Raw genomic sequence first — 10553 nt, 5'->3', positions numbered from 1 at the left:
TCTCTACCTCCTTTAGGGCAAATACAAAAACAAAAAGAAACAAACTCTTAAGCAAACTAAGGTCTTCTGAAGGTGGCATGCTGCACATTATTATTATTATTTTTTATCGTCCTACTTCACGCTTCATCTTCCCAACTCCTACTTATCCTTAAAAACTTGGTTCATTTAATTTTCCTATTAGAAGGGGCATCCAGTTCTCCCCCAACCTCATTCTTCTTTTGGGGTAGGTGCATTTTAGTCCATTCCTATAACAAGTACTGTCAACATCCTGCCCATGTTCTAACCTCTCTCATAGTCCCCATGCCGCCTGGCTACATCTTATGGCAAGAACCTATAAGTGCTGGACTGGTTGGGATGTCACAGAGCTGAAGTCCATGATAAACCCTAGCCAAGGACAAATGCTGAGTCCAAATCACTGAGATGAGCAAACTTAGGCATGTCACGTGACATTTCAGCATCTCAGTTGACCAAAACAGTAACCTGCTCATTAACACAAACTGTGTTGTCTTCTTTCCCTTCTGTTTCACTTTCTCCCTGATCTCCTGATGTTTCTTAGGATCACTAACCAAATAGAGCACTAGCACTCCAGTCCTCTCTCAGGATCCACTTGTGGTTAGACCCAGTTTGAGGCATTTCATAACAGTCTTCTAATCCTGTTTATCATACTCTGTAATCTATTTACTTGTCTTTTGTTACTATTACTATGTAATGTCCCCAATGGCATGAATAGTACTTTACTACCCACCATCCAGCACAGAGCTCATAGTATGGTAGGAATGAATAAACATCTATGGTTCGTGGGAATGTAAACTGGTGCAGCCATAATGGAGAGTAATATGGAGTTTCCTCAAAAAACTAAAAATAGTTACCATATGATCCAAAGATCCCACTCCTGGGTATATATCTGGAGAAAACTATAATCCAAAAAGAAAAATGGACCCCAATGTTCATAGCAGCACTATTCACGATAGCCAAGACATGCTTAGAAGCAACCTAAATGTCCATTCGACAGAAGAATGGACAAAGAAGGTGTGGTACGTGTACACAATGGAATATTACTGAGCCATGAAAAGAATGAAATAAAGCCTTGTGCAGCAACATGGATGGACCTAGAGATAATCATACAAAGTGAAGTAAGCCAGAGAAAGACAAATATCATATGATATTGCTTATATGTGGAATCTAAAAGAAAATGATGCAATTGAACTTATTTATAAAACAGAAGTAGACTCAGATTTAGAAAACAGACTTATGGTTGCCAAAGGGGAAAGGAGGAGGGGACAGATAAATTAAGCATTTCAAATTAATACATACACATGACTATATATAAAATAGATAACAAACAAGGACCTACCATATAGCACAGGGAACTATACTCAATATCTTGTAATAATCTACAATGGAAAATAACCTAAAAAAGAATATATATATATATATATATATACATACACACACACACACATACATATATAAAATTTCTGGTTCTATTTTTCTTTTAATGTATGAATAATTTCACAATTTTATTATTATGTGACAAAAATTGAATTGAAAGGCAGAGACATTATGGTAAGGCACATGATATTAATCATATATAATTTGTAACTTTAACTATATTAAAATATTTTCATTTTTATAAGCAAAACACATTAAGCATATCTTTTAAAATGTAAGGAATTTTAAACATATTCTACATGTCAGTTCTGCAGACACTTGTAACTTGTTCTGAATTTTTTCCTGATCCATTTTTAAGCATATTTCAATAAACTATTGAACATGCTTTTCAAATGTGTTTCCATATCTATGGCTAAGTAATCCATTGCTTTATAACCTACTCATAATTGACTTAACAATCTTATCACACATTCTAGCTTAAAATAATGTCAAAAGGCACTCTTCAGAGTTACTAGTTTTATGAAAGTGTAGTCATGGGCACAAACGTACCCATTTAACACTGATGGATTGCATACCATTGTTTTGACAAGAATGCATGTAACTAGTGTTTAGCTCACTTGTTTTCTGAACGCTCAAAATGCAGTCTGAACAGGTTTTTTATTTAAACTATAAAGCACATCTTGTCTTTTATTTCTTTGATGTTTACTCCCCTCATGGCTTTCTATTTTACTCCTGAATAGCTTTCCCCAACTGGAGTAGCGAGCACTACATCAAAAGTGTACATTGTGAATAGGCTCTGCCATGCTCAGTGGGCCCCAGGAAAGCCAGGGGGAGGCACTGTGGGCCAGTGGTCTGGGCTTGGCTTGTGATGGGACAGCAATTTTGGAGACATGGGAAGCAAGGTAGTTGCCGAAAAGGAGCAGACCAGTGTAATGCAACCAGAAAAAATAAATAAAAGATCTTTCCCAGAGGCCTTCAAGATGGTGGAAGAGTAAGACATGGAGATCACCTTTCTCCCCACAAATACACCAAAACTACATGTGGAACATGTGGAACTACATCTACATGTGGAACAGCTCCTACAGAACAACTATTGAATGCTGGCAGAAGAACTCAGACTTCCCAAAAGGCAAGAAACTCCCCATGTACCTGGGTAGGGCAAAAGATAAAAGGAAAAACAGAGACAAAAGAATAGGGACAGGACCTGCACATCAGGGAGAGAGCTGTGAAGGAGGAAATATTTCCACACATTTCGAAGCCCCTTCACTGGCAGATACGGGGATGGTGGCGGGGGAAGCTTCAGAGCCACAGAGGAGAGCACAGCAACAGGGGTGCAGAGGGCAAAGCGGAGAGATTCCCACACAGAGAATTGGTACCGACCAGCACCCACAAGCCTGAGAGGCTTGTCTGCTCACCCACCAGGATGGGTGGGGACTGGGAGCTGAGGCTCGGGCTTCCATGGGATCACAGGGAGAGGACTGGGGTTGGCTGCGTGAACACAGCCTGAAGGGGGCTAGTGCACCACAGCTAGCCAGGAGGGAATTGGGGAAAAAGTCTGGAACTGCCTAAGAGGCAAGAAACCATTGTTTTGGTGTGCGTGAGGAGAGGGGATTCAGAGTACCACCTAAAAGAGCTCCAGAGATGGACGGGAGCCACAGCTATCAGCGCTGACACCAGAGACGGGCATGAGATGCTAAGGCAGCTGCTGTCGCCACCAAGAAGCCTGTGTGCAAGCCTGTGTGCAAGCACAGGTCATTATCCACAACTCCCCTCTGGTAGCCCGCCACTGCCAGGGTCCCGTGATTCAGGGACAACTTCCCCAGGAGAACACAGGCGCACCTCAGGCTGTTGCAAAATTATGCTGGCCTCTGCTGCAGCAGGCTCGTCTCACATTCTGTACCCCTCCCTCTCCACTGGCCTGAGTAAGCCAGAGCCCCATAATCAGATGCTCCTTTAACCCCATTCTGTCTAGGCAGGGAACAGATGCCCTCAGGAGACCTACACACAGAGACAGGGCCAAAACCAACCTGAACCCCAGGAGCTGTGCAAACAAAGAAGAGAAAGGGAAATTTCTCCCGGCAGCCACAGGAGCAGCAGATTAAATCTCCACAAGAGGTACCCTACATCTGTGGAATACCTGAATAGACAATGAATCATCCGAAAACTAAGGCGGTGGACTTTGGGAGCAGCTATAGATTTGGAGTATGCTTTCTGCATCTAATTTGTTTCTGTTTTTATGTTTATCTTAGCTTAGTATTTAGAGCTTATTATGATTGGAAGATTTGTTTATTGATTTGGTTGCTCTCTTCCTTTTTTTTTAATACACATATATATTTTTGCCATTTTCTCTTTTTGTGAGTGTGTATGTATAGGCTTCTTTGTTTGATTTTGTCTATATAGCTTTGCTTTTGCCATTTGTCCTATGGTTCTGACTGTCCATTTTGTTTTGTTTTGTTTGTATAGTTTTTAGCCCTTGTTATCACTGGTGGATTTGTTTTTTGGTTTGGTTCCTCTCTTCTTTCTTCCTCTCTTTCTATTTTTTATTACTTTTTTAATTTTTAATATTTTTTCTATTTTAAACTTATTTTTATTTTATTTATTTGTATGTTCTTTCTTTCTTTCCTTCTCTCTCTATCTCCCTCTCTCTTTCTTTCTTTCTTTCTTTCTTTCTTTCTTTCTTTCTTTCTTTCTTTCTTTCTTTTTCTCCCTTTTCTTCTGAGCCATGTGGCTGACAGGGTCTTGGTGTTCTGGCAGGGTGTAAGGCCAGAGCCTCTGAGGTGGGAGACCCAAGTTCAGGACATTGGTCCAACAGAGATATCCTGGCCCCATGCAGTATCAAATGGTGAAAGGTCTCCCAGAGATCTCCAACTCAATGTTAAAACCAACCTCCACTCAACGACTAGCAAGCTACAGTGCTGGACACTCTATGCCAAACAACTAGTAAGACAGGAACATAACCCTACCCATTAGCATCCTAAAATCATAATCAGGTCACAGGCACCCCAAAACACACCACCAGAAGTGGTCCTGCCCACCAGAAAGACAAGATTCAGCCTCATCAACCAGAACAAAGACAGCAGTCCCCTCCACCAGGAAGCCTACAAAACCCACTGAACCAACCATAGCCACTGGGAGCAGACTCCAAAAACAACAGGAATTATGAACCTGCAGCCTGAGAAAAAGAGACCATAAACACAGTAAGATAAGCAAAATGAGGAGACAGAGAAACATACAGCAGACGAAGGATCAAGGTAGAAATCCACCAGACCAAATGTATGAAGAGGAAATAGGCAGTCTACCTGAAAAAGAATTCAGAATAATGATAGTAAACATGATCCAAAATCTTGGAAATAGAACGGAGAAAATACAAGAAACATTTAACAAGGACCTAGAAGAACTAAAGAGCAAACAAACAATGATGAACAACACAATACATGAAATTAAAAGATCTCTAGAAGGAATCGATAGCAGAATAACTGAGGCAGGCAAACAGATAAGTGACCTGGAAGATAAATTATTGGAAATAACTACCACAGAGCACAATAAAGAAAAAAGAATGAAAAGAATTGAGGACAATCTCAGAGAACTCTGGGACAACATTAAACTTATGAACATAAGAATTATAGGGGTACCAGAAGGAGAAGAGAAAAAAAAGGGACTGAGAAAATATTTGAAGATTATAGTAGAAGACTTCCCTAATATGGAAAAGAAAATAGTCAATCAAGTCCAGGAAATGCAGAGGGACTGTTACAGTATAAATCCATGGAGAAACATGCCAAGACTCATATTACTTAAACTATCAAAAATTAAATACAAAGAAAAAATATTAAAAGCAGCAAGGGAAAAGCAACAATTAACGTATAAGGGAATCCCCATAAGGTTAACAGTTGATCTTTCAGCTGAAACTCTGCAAGCCAGAAGGGACTGGCAGGACATATTTAAAGTGATGAAAGGGAAAAACCTACAATGAAGATCACTCTACACAGCAAGGATCTCATTCAGATTTGATCAAACTCTTAGAGGAAAACATGGGCAGAACACTCCATGACATAAATCACAGCAAGATCCTTTTTGACCCACCTCCTAGAGAAATGGAAATAAAAACAAAAGTAAACAAATGGGACCTAATGAAACTTCAAAGCTTTTGCACAGCAAAGGAAACCATAAACAAGACCAAAAGACAACCCTCAGAATGGGAGAAAATATTTGCAAATGAAGTGACTGACAAAGGATTAATCTCCAAAATTTATAACCAGCTCATGCAGCTCAATAACAAAAAGAAACAAACAACACAATCCAAAAATGGGCAGAAGACCTAAATAGACATTTTTCCAAAGAAGATATACAGACTGCCAACAAACACATGAAAGAAAGCTCAACTTCATTAATCATTAGAGAAATGCAAATCAAAACTACAATGAGATATCATCTCACACCAGTCAGAATGGCCATCATCAAAAAATCTAGAAACAATAAACGCTGGAGACGGTGTGGAGAAAAAGGAACCCTCTTGCACTGTTGGTGGGAATGTAAATTGATACAGCCACTATGGAGAATGGTATGGAGGTTCCTTAAAAAACTACAAATAGAACTACCATATGACCCAGCAATCCCACTACTGGGCATATACCCTAAGAAAACCAAAATTCAAAAAGAGTCATGTACCAAAATGTTCATTGCAGCTCTATTTACAATAGCCCAGAGGTGGAAACAACCTAAGTGTCCATCATCAGATGAATGGATAAAGAAGATGTGGCACATATATACAATGGAATATTACTCAGCCATAAAAAGAAACAAAATTGAGCTATTTGTAATGAGGTGGATAGACCTAGAGTCTGTCAAACAGAGTGAAGTAAGTCAGAAAGAAAAAGACAAATACCGTATGCTAACACATATATATGGAATTTAAGAAAAAAAAATGTCATGAAGAACCTAGGGGTAAGACAGGAATAAAGACACAGACCTGCTAGAGAATGGACTTGAGGATATGAGGAGGGGGAAGGGTAAGCTGTGACAAAGCAAGAGAGAGGCATAGACATATATACACTACCAAATGTAAGGTAGATAGCTAGTGGGAAGCAGCTGCATAGCACAGGGAGCTCAGCTCGGTGCTTTGTGACTGCCTGGAAGGGTGGGATAGGGAGGGTGGGAGGGAGGGAGACGCAAGAGGGAAGAGATATGGGAACATATGTATAAGTGATTCACTTTGTTATAATTAAAAAAAAATCTTTTCAGACAAGCAAAGGCTAAGAGAAATCAGCATCACAAAACCAGCGCTACAAGAAATGCCAAAGGAACTTCTCTAAGCAGGAAACACAATAGAAGGAAAAGACCTACAATAACAAACCCAAAACAATTAAGAAAATGGTAATAGGAACATACATATCAATATCTACCTTAAATGTAAATGGATTAAATGCTCTAACCAAAAAACATAGACTGGCTGAATGGATGCAAAAACAAGACCCGTATATATGCTGTCTACAAGAGACCCAGTTCAGACCTAGGGACACATACAGACTGAAAGCGAGGGGATGGAAAAAGATATTCCATGTAAATGGAAATCAAAAGAAACCTGGAGTAGCAATTCTCATATCAGAGAAAATAGACTTTAAAACAAAGACTATTACAAGAGACAAAGAAGGACACTACATAATGATCAAGGAATCAATCCAAGAAGATATAAAAATTGTAAATATTTATGCACCCAACATAGGGGCACCTCAATACATAAGGCAAATGCTAACAGCCATAAAAGGGGAAATTGACAGTAACACAATCATAGTAGGGGACTTTAACATGCTACTTTCATCAATGGACAGATCATTCAAAATGAAAATAAATAAGGAAATACAAGCTTTAAATGATACATTAAATGAGAGGGACTTAATTGATATTTATAGGACATTCTATCCAAAAACAACAGATTACAATTTCTTCACAAGTGCTCATGGAACATTCTCCAGGGTATATCATATCATGGGTCACAGATCAAGCCTTGGTAAATGTAAGAATATTGAAATCATATCAAGTATCTTTTCTGACCACAAAAATATGAGACTGGATATCAATTACAGGAAAAAATCTGTAAAAATACAAAATCATGGAGGCTAAACAATACACTACTGAATACACAAGAGATCACTGAAGAAATCAAAGAGGAAATAAAAAAAATACCTAGGAACTGGCTTCCTTGGTGGCGCAGTGGTTGAGAGTCCGCCTGCCGATGCAGGGGACACAGGTTCGTGCCCCGGTCCGGGAAGATCCCACATGCCGTGGAATGGCTAGGCCCGTGAGCCATGGCCGCTGAGCCTGCACATCCGGAGCCTGTGCTCTGCAACGGGAGAGGCCACAACAGTGAGAGGCCCGCATAACGCAAATACAAAAAACAAAACAAAACAAAAACCTAGGAACCGTTGACAATGAAAGCACGATAACCCAAAATTTAGGTGATGCAGCAAAAGCAATTTTAACAGGGAAGTTTATAGCAATACAATCCTACCTCAAAAAACAACTCAGGTAACTGAACTAAATTTACACCTAAAGCAATTAGAGAAAAAGAACAAAAAAACCCCAAAGTTAGCAGAAGGAAAGAAATCATAAAGATCAGATCAGAAATAGATTAAAAAGAGATGAAGGAAACAATAGCAAAGATCAGTTAAAATAAAAGCTGGTTCTTTCAGAAGATAAACAAAATTGATAAAACTAAGTGTCCATTGACAGATGAATGGATAAACAAGATGTGGCACATACATACAATGGAATATTACTCAGTCATAAAAAGAAAAAAACTGAGTTATTTTTAGTGAGGGGGATGGACCTAGAAACGGTCATACAGAGTGTAGTAAGTCAGAAAGAGAAAAACAAATACCATATGCTAACACATATATATATATAATGTAAAAAAAAAATAAAGTGGTTCTGAAGAACCTAGGTGCAGGACAGGAATAAAGACGCAGACATAGAGAATGGACTTGAAGTCACGGGGAGGGGGAAGGGTAAGCTAGGACGATGTGAGAGAGTGGCATGGACATATATACACTACCAAATGTAAAATATATAGCTAGTGGGAAGCAGCCACATAGCATAGGGAGATCAGCTCCGTGCTTTGTGTCCACCTAGAGGGGTGGGATAGGGATGGTGGGAGGGAGACGCAAGAGGGAGGAGATATGGGGATATATTTATATGAATAGCTGATTCATTTTGTTATAAAGCAGAAACTAAAGCAGAAACTAACGCACCATGTTAAAGCAATTATACTCCAATATAGATGTTAAAAAGAAAAATAAAAGTGTTCATTGTTCTGAAATCAGATTTACCTGATTTTATTTACCATACGATACAAAGATTTGTGTTTTGTTCCCCCTGAATTGTCTTCTGCTTTCTTACTGTGTCTACTGCTGTGAGGAAGAGTGGGGCTCACAGCCTGATTCAGTCAGGCTTAGCAGCATGAAACAGCATATTCAAGCTGGCATTGTGGGCATGTTTATTTAATTGTCCTACCAAAATATTCTAATGTACCTGCTGCTAAAATAAGAGCATGCTTTGAAGAGAAGCAATGTTTTCTAGTAGGAAAATAATTAACTAGAAAATGGAAAACGTTGCTTTAATCTTCAGTTATTAAAACACTGAAAGAAAAATTCTTTTTTAAAATTTCCCCTAAATTTGCATTTTGAAAGCCAGTTGAAACTTTTCCCATACTATATCTTATAGCAAGTGAGCCAAAAGCACAAAAGATTTAAATTCAAGCAAAGGTTTGCTTCTATGCCTATTATTAGCTTAACTGCTTTTCCAAATACATGGAAGCATATGTACAAAAATGTATATAGGATATATTTCTTCTGTGTTATATAAATCAGAGATTATCAGTAACTATCAATAACTACCAGAAAATTCAATGGGTTTTCTTGTTGGAAAATATAGTGAAGAATTTTTACTTATAGCTAAAAGTAATTAATAATTTCCTAGGATAATTTAATTTTGCCAGTAAGAAGGCTGAGGTATTTTATTGATGTTATATGAACCTTTTTTTTAGCTGATCATCTCTGCCTGTTTCTTGTCCATAGAATTTGGGGGTCCAAACTTGAAGTCTCAAAAAAACAATTATCTTAGGTCCAATGGTTTGCTGGTTTGTATAATTCTGTCAAAAAGTTAACCGATTTATTTACTTGATTCTCATGAGTCTCATGTGTCAAGAGACACACTGGCTCTGCTGGAACCATGCCTCTTTCCCTGGATTTAATATGGGTAACTTAAGCCTATCATACTTCCATAGGAGAGAGATGCCATTTTCTTTTCTTCTTTTTTAAACCATATTTTTCCAACTGAAAGAATTTCCTGGGAAAATGATACCCATTAAGAGTTTTTAAAATGGGTGTAATAACTACACCCTGATATTGGTCTTTAAATCTGAATTTTAATTGGTTATTTTTATTCAGCTGCTTTGTCAGTTCTATATATTAAAGGGAGATTAGTGCCAGTTAAACTTCCAACACAGACAGCCATTCCACTCTGTATTCTCTCTGTTTTCCTTAAGTTCTGCTTGCAAAGCAGTTCTTTTCTGAACTCACCTCTCTCACATTATCCTGGCAAGTGCAACCAACAGGAAGAAACTCAGGCTACTAACACTGGTTTCTCACCTCTTCATTTACAAATAAAGCTTAGTGGGTACAATATCTCCCTTCTAAGTTATCACATATGATACTTTTTCTAAATAGTTAACCACTGCATGACATGCATCACCATCCTTCTAGGTTCTGATTAAAAAAACTCATGCTCCAAGTTTCTGGCCTCAAATCCAGGGCCATGTTTTTCAGTTGTCTATTAAGGGAGCACCTTTGATCCAAAATTAATTTTTGTACAACAATCATGATGGCCAAGTTATTCTGTAGGAAAGAAACATTGGAACATTTCAGTGTCTTAAAAGAATAATGTCTACACCTTATTCGTGAGATGTGTCACATCACATGTCTTTTCCAGGCTGATGGATATTCCATTTTAATATGCAGGGTCAATTTTAATACGCATTTTAATTGGCAGAGTCAGGAGAAAAAGTAGGAGAGGGTGGCAAACAAAGTGTTAGCTTTTAAAATTTAAGCCCAGAATCCATGGAACATTTCTGCTCACATTTTATTGGTCAAAACATGTAATGTGATGTA

Source organism: Lagenorhynchus albirostris, chromosome 18 (genome assembly GCF_949774975.1).
Source record: "Lagenorhynchus albirostris chromosome 18, mLagAlb1.1, whole genome shotgun sequence".
Classification (NCBI taxonomy): Eukaryota; Metazoa; Chordata; class Mammalia; order Artiodactyla; family Delphinidae; genus Lagenorhynchus; species Lagenorhynchus albirostris.
The sequence above is the reverse complement of the archived record's forward strand: the minus strand, read 5'-3'. Positions refer to the sequence as shown.